The 10,878-nt window shown below is 38.7% G+C and overlaps 1 long non-coding RNA gene across 2 annotated transcripts; it reads right to left on the bottom strand.

The window, feature by feature from the left end:
* Positions 1-2,437: 2,437 nt before the first annotated feature.
* On the bottom strand, positions 2,438-10,603 carry LOC309654011. 2 transcript variants are annotated; one of them, XR_014259717.1, is made up of 3 exons: positions 10,557-10,603; positions 9,479-9,786; positions 2,438-2,686 (listed from the first exon to the last, which is right to left on the bottom strand). It is a non-coding gene; the product is annotated as an uncharacterized lncRNA (long non-coding RNA). The 2 variants fall into 2 exon arrangements; XR_014259718.1 differs by lacking the exon at positions 10,557-10,603 and having other exon boundaries at positions 9,479-10,274.
* Between the last annotated feature and the right edge of the window lie 275 nt (positions 10,604-10,878).

Here is a 10,878-nt window from a genome sequence, read left to right as displayed (position 1 = left end):
AAAAGTTATATTATCCTAAATGAAAGATGTGCATCTGGTGGAAAACACTAATTTAAGGGATGAAAATTCCTGATGATTGCTTCAGTCAACCCTTAATACACACTGAGCTTCATTAGTAAATAGACAACTCTCAGACCTTTCCCTTGGAAGAGGTCGCATAATCAGGCTTTGTGTTGATTTTGCATTCTGTTCGTTAGAGACAGAACAAATTAGAATAATTGGCTGGTACAGGGAAAGCACAAAGAACTTTCTTCAATTTTTGTGATGCATCCCGTAATAAGGGTTGAAAATGAGACTAGAGGTAAGAACGTGAAACTCAGAAGAGCAAAGGAGAGAGGATATTGTTTCTTTGAAAATATTCTTTCAGTGTTGGCCCAGAAGAAATAGGAAGCTGAGGAAATTTTTTTTTTTGTAAATGATGATTTTTGTGTTAATGATGTGAATTCCACAATTAGTAAGAATCCGGAAGCAAGCATCCTTTTCCACCAAGGACTTGGGAGCAAATGAAACCATAAATACTCCCCCGCTCTTGGAAACCCTTTTGGAGCAGTAATCAGAGAAGGGTAAAGGCAAAGCCTCAGGGCAAAGGTGTTCAGAGCAAAGGGATAGGAGGAGAACAAAAGGAAAGTGGATCTTTTTAGAGCTGTCATTTTGAAATTTACCTGCTTCTGATTCAGTGCTGCTTTGCTACCGTGTTGGTCCAGTGGAAATCCTCAAAGCAGGAGCAGCCGTATTTTAAAATAATAAGGTTAGAGCAAGTGACTTTAATCCAGGTCTCTTTAGCTCAAGAGCACAGAGGAGAGTGTGAGGAAAGGGGTGAGGCCACAAGGAATTGTTCACTGGGTAAATTTTCCCCAAACCTCCCTAACTGGGAGAAATTGACCACTGGATTATGTGCCTTGAAGGAAAGCAAAAATGTTGAAAGCAAAGAGTGTGGAGCTTGTTTAGAAAGCAAGCTCTATCATTTGGTCACCTTCTGATAATAGCATTGGCTGAGACCTAACCATTTACAATGAAGGCACTTATGTAGGTAATAAGTTCCAGGAGGGCCAGAACTGAGTATGTCTGTTTCAGCATTTAGCATGGTTTAGCATCTTAGAGCCCGGTACATTATTGGCATATAGTAGACTTAAAAATGAGTATTTGTGGATTGTCTGAATGAGTGGATGTGTGTGTGATTCATATCCTATTTGCAGGTCCTATGCCCTACAGTGGGTTTTCAGTGTCAGATTGTGAAAGTATTTATGCCGAGGATTGGCACTGTTCCCTATCTAATCGATAAAGATTACACATCAAAGGACGTTACACTGACAGCCCAAAAGCCTCATAGGAATTACTTAACAAAAAACTAAAATTGGATTCTGTATAATTTCTAATTTATAAGCTGGCCAGAACACTGGTATTTCAGCCAGTCCTCTGGTAGTTCCAATGATGTCCCCATGATCACCCAGGCATAATCAGAATGGCTTTAGGATTTGGGAGCCAAAATGTTCCTCAGTATTTACTGCTTTGCTAGTCCATTTAAGAAAATGGAGTATTGAAAATATAGCTTCAGACACAATATGGCATTTTATGATTTAGCACGAAATCTGAGAAATATAGAGTTAATCTGAAGCCTGCAATGGTAAAGTTCCTTCTGCTATTGAAGTTATTGTCTTTAAACAATGATTCTACATCAGTAATGCTATATATATATATGTGTATATATATATATATGATATTCAGGTTAATTTCCTCTTCTCTCTAAGCAAGTAATTGGTTGGTTGGTATGAGAGATGGTGTGGCTTCCAAAAGTGAAAAGTATTATTTTGTTGTAATTTCCGGCTACCTAAGGATGGGAGAGGCCCAGGACACTGCAGTCAGTATATTATGTGGAGCAGGTTATATTGTGGTTTATTTATGAACTTTTACATGTTTATTTTCTATGCAAGTTTGTGTGCTCCTTTCTGAATTTTGGTAGATAAGTGTTTTGTAACTTTGGAATACTTGGAGTTATATATATATATATATAACTTTTATATATATATATTTTAACGTAGTAGTTAAAGCCGTGGAGAGTGTACTAGTCTACGTAGGTTCAAATTCTGGCTTTACCCTGTGACTTCCCTGTGGCTTCCTCTGCTCACCTATTAAAAAGGAGTATAATAAGACTGCTGTGGTGAGTTATATACTAAGTGCTATTTAAGCATTTGCTATAATGATTTATGTATACTCGAAGGCAAGGAACTTGCCCCTTGATCGTCTCTGTATTCCTAGTGCTTAAGAATTCCTAGTGCTTTTCTAGTGCATTGTCTTAGGATAGAGATAGCTCAGTATAGTTCTTCTCACTATAAAGTACTGTTACGTTGAAAGTATTTGCTTGTGTACTAATAATCTATGACATATCTGCGAGGACAAGGAAAGGAATAGTTTTAAAACTGCAATGGATAACAAAAGATTGTATGATGTAATGCCTTTATTATGTAATGATAAAACTAACAAATGATCATGGTAGAAAATTTGAAAAACTCCTAGACAAAATAGAGATCAGCAAAATCTGCAGTAACTTTCAGAGTGTAGAGTTGTCCATGAATATTAGTGCTTTCACATTTTCCAGGACTTCAAGTAGACTCTGCTTCTTAAGAGTCTATTCATGAGATTTTATTTTAATGATGTTTTCATCATGGGGGGACACACACACACAAATCTGTTAAAGAAAAAAAAAAGAAAGAAACACATGTAAATCACTGATGTTTCAGATAGCCACATGAAATAAGCTGAGAAAGGTCAACAAGCTGAAAGAATGTGGAGTAGCATCTCCTTAATCGCTTACATAATTCTGATAATTACCTCTTTGTGGATAAAGTAATTAATGGGGAATCTAATTCAAGAAAAATGTATGAACTTCAAGCCTTGTTGAAGCCAAGTATTTCTTTCCACAAAAGGTTACTTTGCACGGCCATGCTTCCTTATCACCTGACAGGGAAAGAGTGTTATATGGCAAAGGATCTTCCCGAAGGAGGGTGCTTCCCACGCTGATTGTCATAAATGACTTCGGAATTACTGTTGCTGTATTACCAAAATCTTAAACTAGGATATTTTTGACAAATGCGGTCCTTAGTTAATTTTTAGAGCTACACACTGTCAGATGGCTCTGAAATAACAATTGTCTGGCTCTTCTTCAGGGTGATCGCAATACGGTAATGACCTTGAGGTATCACTAAAAAGCAGGAAGGTGTGAGTCTTCCTTTGGTTCCAGAGTGAAATGCGAGTTGGAAAAGAGGCCGACAACCAAGTGATAGAGAAGGAAATGTGAGGTCATTAGTGAAAAAGCAGGTTTAAGTTAACGTGAAAAGGCATGAGGAAATGGTCAACCGTTACAGTATTACAAAGATCATCACGAAGCGTATCCATAAATGTGGTTTGTATTGCAATCTGCTGAAAAAGAGACAAATATCCTGGCCTGGCCTTCATGGAGATTATATTTTATTGATTCTGATGATAGATTATTGTTGAAGAGGGCCTCCTATAAATTATAACCATGCAAAGGCAGCAAGATAATTTTTTTTTCTTTATGTATGTGTTTCTCATTCCTACTCACTTCTCTCTTAGGGGAAGAGAAAATCACAAAAAAACAAAAATGTCAAATCTCAGCTATTCATTTGCAAAATAATTTTTTTCCCAAATTCGAATGGAGGCAGTAGGTTAACCGTTAAGACTTGTAAGGCTCAAAAAGCTAGAGTTTTACAAAGTGTAGCCAAATTTTATTCCATAAGTAATAGCTTTGGAAAGAATATGTGATGATGCAAAGTTGGAAAAAGCTGGGTTTTCTTCCGTAAATGACTTCACTGTGTCGGGAGAAGAGGCAGAGAAGAAATCAAAGTGAGTAAACATGGGGTGAGTTTTTCTGATAGGGGACTCTAGTGCTTTAAAATAGACTACATAATCCTAGGGATAATCTGAGGGTAGAGCACACCAATGCCTTATTTCCAATCTGGTACCCTGGAAGAAAACAGTGTATTTCCTTTGAGGTCTTGAGAGGTTTTTCTTCTGCTTTGTTTTGTTTTGGGTTCATTTTGTAGTCAACCTTACTAAGGTATCATTTGCATACAACAAAATGCAGACATTTTTAGCTAACGGTTCAGTGACTTTTAATTAATGTATACATTTGTATAACCACCCCCATAAAGATAGATAACAATTCTAAAACCCGAGAAAGTTTCCTCCTAGGCTTTTGCAAAAGTATCCCCATCTCCCACCCCAAGGCAACCACTGATTTGTTTTTTATCTTTCGAGATGAATTTTGCCCAGTTTAGAATTTCATGTCAGTTGAATACTACAGTAGGTGCCCTTTTGATCTGGCTTCACTTGCTCAGCATATGGTTTTTGAGATTCATTCATATTGGGATGTTTTAAACCAGGACTTCAGCCTGGGTGGCTGATTTTGTCTGAAGGCACCTACAGGTACATCTGGGTCTCTGGCATTGTCACTGTCTGTTCTTGGCTCAGTATTTTCAACTTTACTAAGAAGCACAAGGTTGAAGTAAGGAAGATCATTGTCAGTATACTGGAGGTGAAGTGGGTTCCGTTATGTAATATTCTCAGCATAAATTGACCTGCTTGGAATCATTGTGTTGATAATCGACAAGGCTACTCTTCCCCCAAAAACCTTGATACTATAAAACTTCTAAAGGACGCTGTCCTAGGACTCTTTTAGTTTTAAATTTTTGGGAAACATTTCTGGAAAATTCAAATGCTCACAACCTGAAAGAAGCAATTATTCACCTGAAGGCTAACTCTGCTCAAGTTGAGTTGTCCGACCTTTACATGCTGATAGAACCCAAATAGCCTTGCAAAACAATGCTCTCTTATTGGATATAAGCACATAGACTATTTAAGATGGACGTGTATATGCAGTAAAGTAAAAAAAAACAAAGACTCTTTGAGTTTCCCTTGCAGGTTTTTAAAATTTTTTCATTTAAGTTTCTATAGCATATGCTAATAGTTGAGGGTAACCTCAGGTTAGTTTTAGGTCCACTCTTTACATAAATGTTGAAGTACTCCATACCCACCTTTTTTCTACCTTCCTTCTCTTCTTCCATCTTTCCTTCCTAACTTCTTATAATCCATTATACTTAATCCTGCATTTGTTGAGGTGGCAATTAGTGTAGGAAAATTGAAAGCAGTGTGAAATTTTGCTGTTCAGAATGCATGTTGACCAAATTCTATATTGAGAAAAGGTCTGAATTTACCCACAGGAACCCTTTCTCAGCGTCTTTGAGTACAGGCCATAGAAACTGGGCTATAATATCCTGACAGGTATGTCGAATTCATAGCAATAGCCCTCAAAGAGCTTACCTAGCGTACGTAGATGCGTATGAATGCATTTAATGATTGCTTTATTGGCAGCAGTGCCAACATACACAGTCTATTTTGTTTTATATCATTATCATTACCTGCTGTTGACCACTGTATACATTGCTAATGGTGTGGTTCCTATGGCTTGTGAATTTCACGGCCAAATAATATGTAATTTATTGCACACTTTAGTGTAGAAGATGGAGACTCCATAAATTTTCGTGTGCTCTTTGCCCCTTTGGAATGTATTACCCTGAGATCAGGCAAAGTAATAAATTTACTTCAAATGTGTGTGATAGCTAAACATCAGTTAGGACTGATGGGCAATATTTCTTCTTCCAGCAACATAACAGTTTTTAAAGACTAAGCCATTGAACGTGGAGTTACTGAACATGGGACTCAGTTCACTGGGATCCCTTCTCAGAAAAATAAAGGAAAACTTGAATTGGATATGTGTGGCTTATTCAAGTAGTAACTGATCAGCTACATCTTGGTGAACTTAATTTGTCACAATCGTTTGGTATTTTATTAACTCTCTTCCCCTTCTTCCCCTGACTCTCATGAGAATGGATTAGGAGTATCTTAAAACATACTAAGTCGTCTTCCATCCCTGTTAATCTAACCACAAAAGCACACTTTCCTTATCCAACGTAACTTACTGTCTTTTAGAGTAGCTGTGGTTTTAATTCTCTACAGAATTCAAACCAGCAAGAGAAACATTTTCAAGGAGCCACCACATTGTAGAGCTTTAGAAAGAAGACTTTAGAATTAAGGGCAAATATATCATTTTATGGCTAAAGCACCTGAGGCGTAAAGTAGGAAGGTAACCATCGAGGTCAGGGAAAGGGGTTGAAGATCAGGTTTCAGGCTGAGAAAGAGTCTACAGGGACTCAATCTGAGCAGTTCAAAAACTGAAAGGAGACCACGAATGTTCTGGGAAGGCTGGCATCTGGCCTCAAGTGTGGGATTTCAGACAGGGAGTGGGCCCGGGGGGGGGGGGGAACTGAGCTTCTGCAGTAGGCAGAGAAGTCCCCCTCATCTCCAGAAAGTGCCACTGACATCAGGGAGTTGAGGGGAAAGAGCAATGAATTCCAGTCCACCTGAGAAAGCAGGCCAAGCTGATTAACTCTGAATTTAGGCTTATTTCAGGTACTTCTTGAGAAAGAACTTGGACAAGCGCAAGTCCCGTGCAGCCTCTTTAAATCCATGCCCGGTATTTTCTGGTGGAGCTGCTTAAACCCTCCAAGTGACTCCAGTGTTTTAATTTCCCTCTCTATTTAATTCCGACAGTTCTATGATTGATTATTTAATGGGCAAATAAGTAGGGTCACAAAAGAGTGTGAATGTATTTTACAGGATGAGGATGGGCGGAGTGGAGCAGTCTGGAATAGGACACCAATAAAAAGGGCTCTGGGTAAATAAGAACGTCTATTAGAAAGGGAGAGGAATTCGCAAGGAAATTAGTGCCTGACACCACGCCCTTCTCTCTGCATGTTTAGAAGCTAGTTTCTAATTTTCTTTTCATAGGAGATGTCCCTGTGATGAATTGTCTTTTACCTCCACACTGTTTATCACATGGACATATGGTGAAGTTTGCATGAGAGAAAGCAAGTATTAGAATTTGTCTGGCAAGCAACTATAAACACTTCCTGGAACAATCTAGGGTAGAAGAAAAAGGAAAGGAAAGTGGAAACAAAGGAGAAAGACAGCTAATGATGCTGGAGTCTCTCGCTGGGATTTGTGGTATCGCTTTTTGAAACTAAGTACAGAAAGTCAGAACCTGACTGATTGTTTCTTGATCACGGTTTGTTTTCATTTTTGTTTTTATCTTGCTGTCTCATCAGTTATTCCAGCCAGTGCTATGTCATTTTCAGTTTCAGTAAGCATGCCTGTCTTGTTTCCATTCGCATTATTCATGCAAATGTTGATTGAACTGATGACCCCGAGTTATCAAGGAAATATTAGATACACCAGTGGTTACATTTCTTAATTTTAGAAAAAAATTACCGAGTGAAGGTTAAAATAACTCCTCTTAAATTTGTCATTTAAAAAAAACTTCTCCTAACATACAATACCTCATTGCCTAATAATGCCAGATAAATGAAGAATTCCTATGTATTCATGAATGCAGGCTAGTCTGTATATTTTCTGGCAGGTATGACCGTTACCGAGGGTAACGGCCTAGTTTGCTGGCCGTGTCCTGTCTCCTAGAAAGTGGTAGTTTCTGTTGTCTTTCAGTTGGTCCATTGGATATCAGAGGTGAATTTATAAAACTATACTTCCCTTTACACTTACTTTGTTTTGTTTTGTTTTACTTGAAGTATAGTTGATTGACAATGTTGTGTTTCAGGTGTACAGCCAAGTGATTCAGATATATATATTTCTTTTTCAGATCCTTTTCCATTATAGGTTATTACAAGGTATTGAATATAGTTGCCTGCGCTATACAGTGGGACCTCGTAGTTTTATCTATTTTATATATAGTATACACTTACTTTGTGTGATCCTGGCTGGTCAGCCCACATGATTACTTTCACTTCTGATATAATTTTTCAGGTCCAACCTCAAATCTTTGATAAGAAGTTATTTTAAAATAAGTTTATTAGCATGTGTGTGCTCTAAATCCAACAGTAGTTATTAGAGATATGGTTTTGCACTAGGTATTCCTCTCTTTTTTGTTCTTGGCCAACCAATCGAAAATTAGCTTTTATTTTCTGGTTGGTTTGCTAGATGTTTATGACTATAATAAAAGTCTTAAATTTTGTCTCATATCTTAAAACACAATCTGAATTAGCAATGGATATTGTGCTCTACATAGGGGCTGTGATATAAGTATAGTTTCCAACTTCAAAAACATATAACCTAGAAGGGAACACACACAGACACATATGCAGCAATTATGGCAACTGGATTTGTTTACGAAGTGAAATAGTACTGAGATGGATAAAGTGCTAGCAAGCCTTGAACAGCCAAATCAGCTTCAGAAATAGATGTGCAGTTCTTTAAAAATATTTTTAACATTTGTCCAGCTACATGTAGAATATAACTTAGCATAAAAACGGTATGGGTTTTATTTTAAGTAATTCAGCATTTTGACATCCTCATAATGAAATTAAATCCAGGAGGAGGTTTCTCTCCATGATCTCTTGAAATGGTCCTTGATCATCCACAATATTTCCCATCATCACAAAGGTGGTACCAAGGGCAGGAAACTCCAACATTATTAAAGTTTCATAAAGCAAAGTCAATTTTAAGAATAGAATGACCCCAAACTGATAAAGGTCTTGACAGATAATTTCAGGGGAAGCATAAATTATTTTCTGTTTGTCAGAGGGCAAAAATATTTAGGCTGAGTTAATGAATGGTAGAGTTTTTGAGTGGAGAGTGTCCTTAAAATATTATGTAGATCTGTACTGTCAACAGATGCTAGCCACGTGGCATTATTTATATTTAAACAAATTTAAAAATAAGATTAAAAATTCAGTTCCTCAGTTGCATTTGCCATATTTCAAAGATGTTTATTAGCTCCATGTAGCTATTGAGTACTGCATTGCATGGTACAGATATAGAATGTTTTCATTATCACTGAAAAGTCTATTGGGCAATACTAAAATTATACCCAGATATTCACAGAGAAGGCAACCAAGTCTCAAGGAAATAATATAACTTCCCCAAGGTCACACAGCTATGTTTTGAAAGAAAAACAAAATGACACAAAGGAAATAGTAACAGAGGCATTGAAGAAACCCAGGAAGTTTCTGGAGCAGTCAAAGTAGGGTTTAAAAGTGCATACTTAACTGTTGGCAGGGTTGAAGCTCTTGATGGTTGGTAAGATCTACCTGCCTGAATTTGGACATGAGCATTTTATGCAATGAATTAAAAGCAAAAAATCATTTCAGCGAATGGCTGCCAGCTCCATATTTTTAGCCACTGCTGTGCTTCCAGATTATGTTTATCACTTTCATGTACAGGGCACCACTGTGAAATGTGATGGTTTATCTGACCCCCGAGAAATCAAGAAATCTTGTGGGGGTTATGGCTATATTTGAAAAGGTTGATTTTTGAATGCATCATGCAGACTGGCCCTGTTTTAAAAGGGATTCCTGCCATCAAATAATCAAAATGTAAACTCTCTTCTCACCTTGCAAAAGTCAAAGACACTCCCTGCATTTTTATTATTTCGTTGAAATCCAAATATTATTTTTCCATTCTCTAACTTGTTTTCCTCACAGTGTGCTCAACTATTGCCAAGGAAGGAAGGGTTAGATGTATCGATCAAAGTTTGCTAAAGGCCCCCTAGGTAATTGAACCCTCAGGAGAAACAATCGTCATGTCTTCTTTTTCTGTTGTTTCAATATCTTCGTAAAGAGTCATTTCAATATGTTTGGTTCTGTAGCAGAGGTTCTGTGAAGTGCTTCTGTTCCTCAGAGGTGCAGAAAGCCTGCGAGTCTGTGGGTAAAGGTGGGTAAGGAGAGAGAGGGAAGGAGGCTAGAGAGAGGCTCAGTGCTGAGATAAGGACAGTGTTCTAAAGCCTCCTGGGGGTGAGGCTGGGGTGCACAAACACCCACGACTAATCCAGACAGAAACTGAATAATCAAGGGGACGAGCACTGTGAAGTCATGTGGTCGCCTCTCCCTCTAGAAATACACATTGCCCTCAGTAAGCCTCCTCCCGCCCCAGAAGAGCATTAGGAAGGTCTGGAGAGGGGGAGTATTGGCAGAAATGGAAAAAGCAGGTTGAAGGAATTAGCCTGGAGCAGAGAGACCAAGAAACGCAAGCCAGTAGATGGAAGGCAGACTTTTCATGGAAGTCTCCAAGCCCAAGTCAAGTTCTGGGACCACCAAGTACAAGTCAAAGAGTGCTCATTTAACCCCTTTGGGCCCCCACGCGCGTGGAGGAAGACTGGACGGAGAGGGAGAAGGGGCCATTGAAGGTACAGTATTTACTATGGGATTTAACTCCTGAAAGGCCTCCCAGTAGCTTCAGATCTGCTCAAGAATCCTTCATGTCCTGCTGGTTCGCAGTGAGTGGCTCACAGCTTCAAGGCCTCCTCTGCCAGATGGAGAACTATTTCAGGCATCCTGCCTCTATTTTGTACTGTAGCAATGCAGACAGGAAACCTGACCCCATTTTCAGGTTCTAAAGAGAAATTCTAAGTACCTGAAAGACTGAGGAACATGGTGGCTTTTATTTAAGATGTGGAGAGAGAGAGCACATACCTGGACTTGGGCCTGGAGCAGCACCAAGGGTTCCCTTTATTTTCTCCCGTCTGTGTTTCTCCTTTTCCCTCCGCTGGATTAGCCACGGGGACCCCAAGTTCTTCATTCTGCGGTCCTGGTACCACGATCCTCCTGGGAATTATAAAGTTATTCACCTTCTACATCGAGCACTTCTTATTTTTTCCCCGGCAACGTAAGTCATCCTTAAGAGGAGTCAGGGTGCTAGCTCTTAAATATATTTTAGTTATCCCTTTGTACATTAAATGCTCTTTCTTGGAGACTGCTCCTGACATGGTGTTCACCGTGCTCTCAGCTGGCCTCC

This window comes from Balaenoptera physalus (assembly GCF_965194825.1).
Source record: "Balaenoptera physalus genome assembly, contig: HAP1_SCAFFOLD_1641, whole genome shotgun sequence".
In the NCBI taxonomy this organism is placed as follows: domain Eukaryota; kingdom Metazoa; phylum Chordata; class Mammalia; order Artiodactyla; family Balaenopteridae; genus Balaenoptera; species Balaenoptera physalus.
This window is presented reverse-complemented; position numbering and strand designations above follow the sequence as displayed.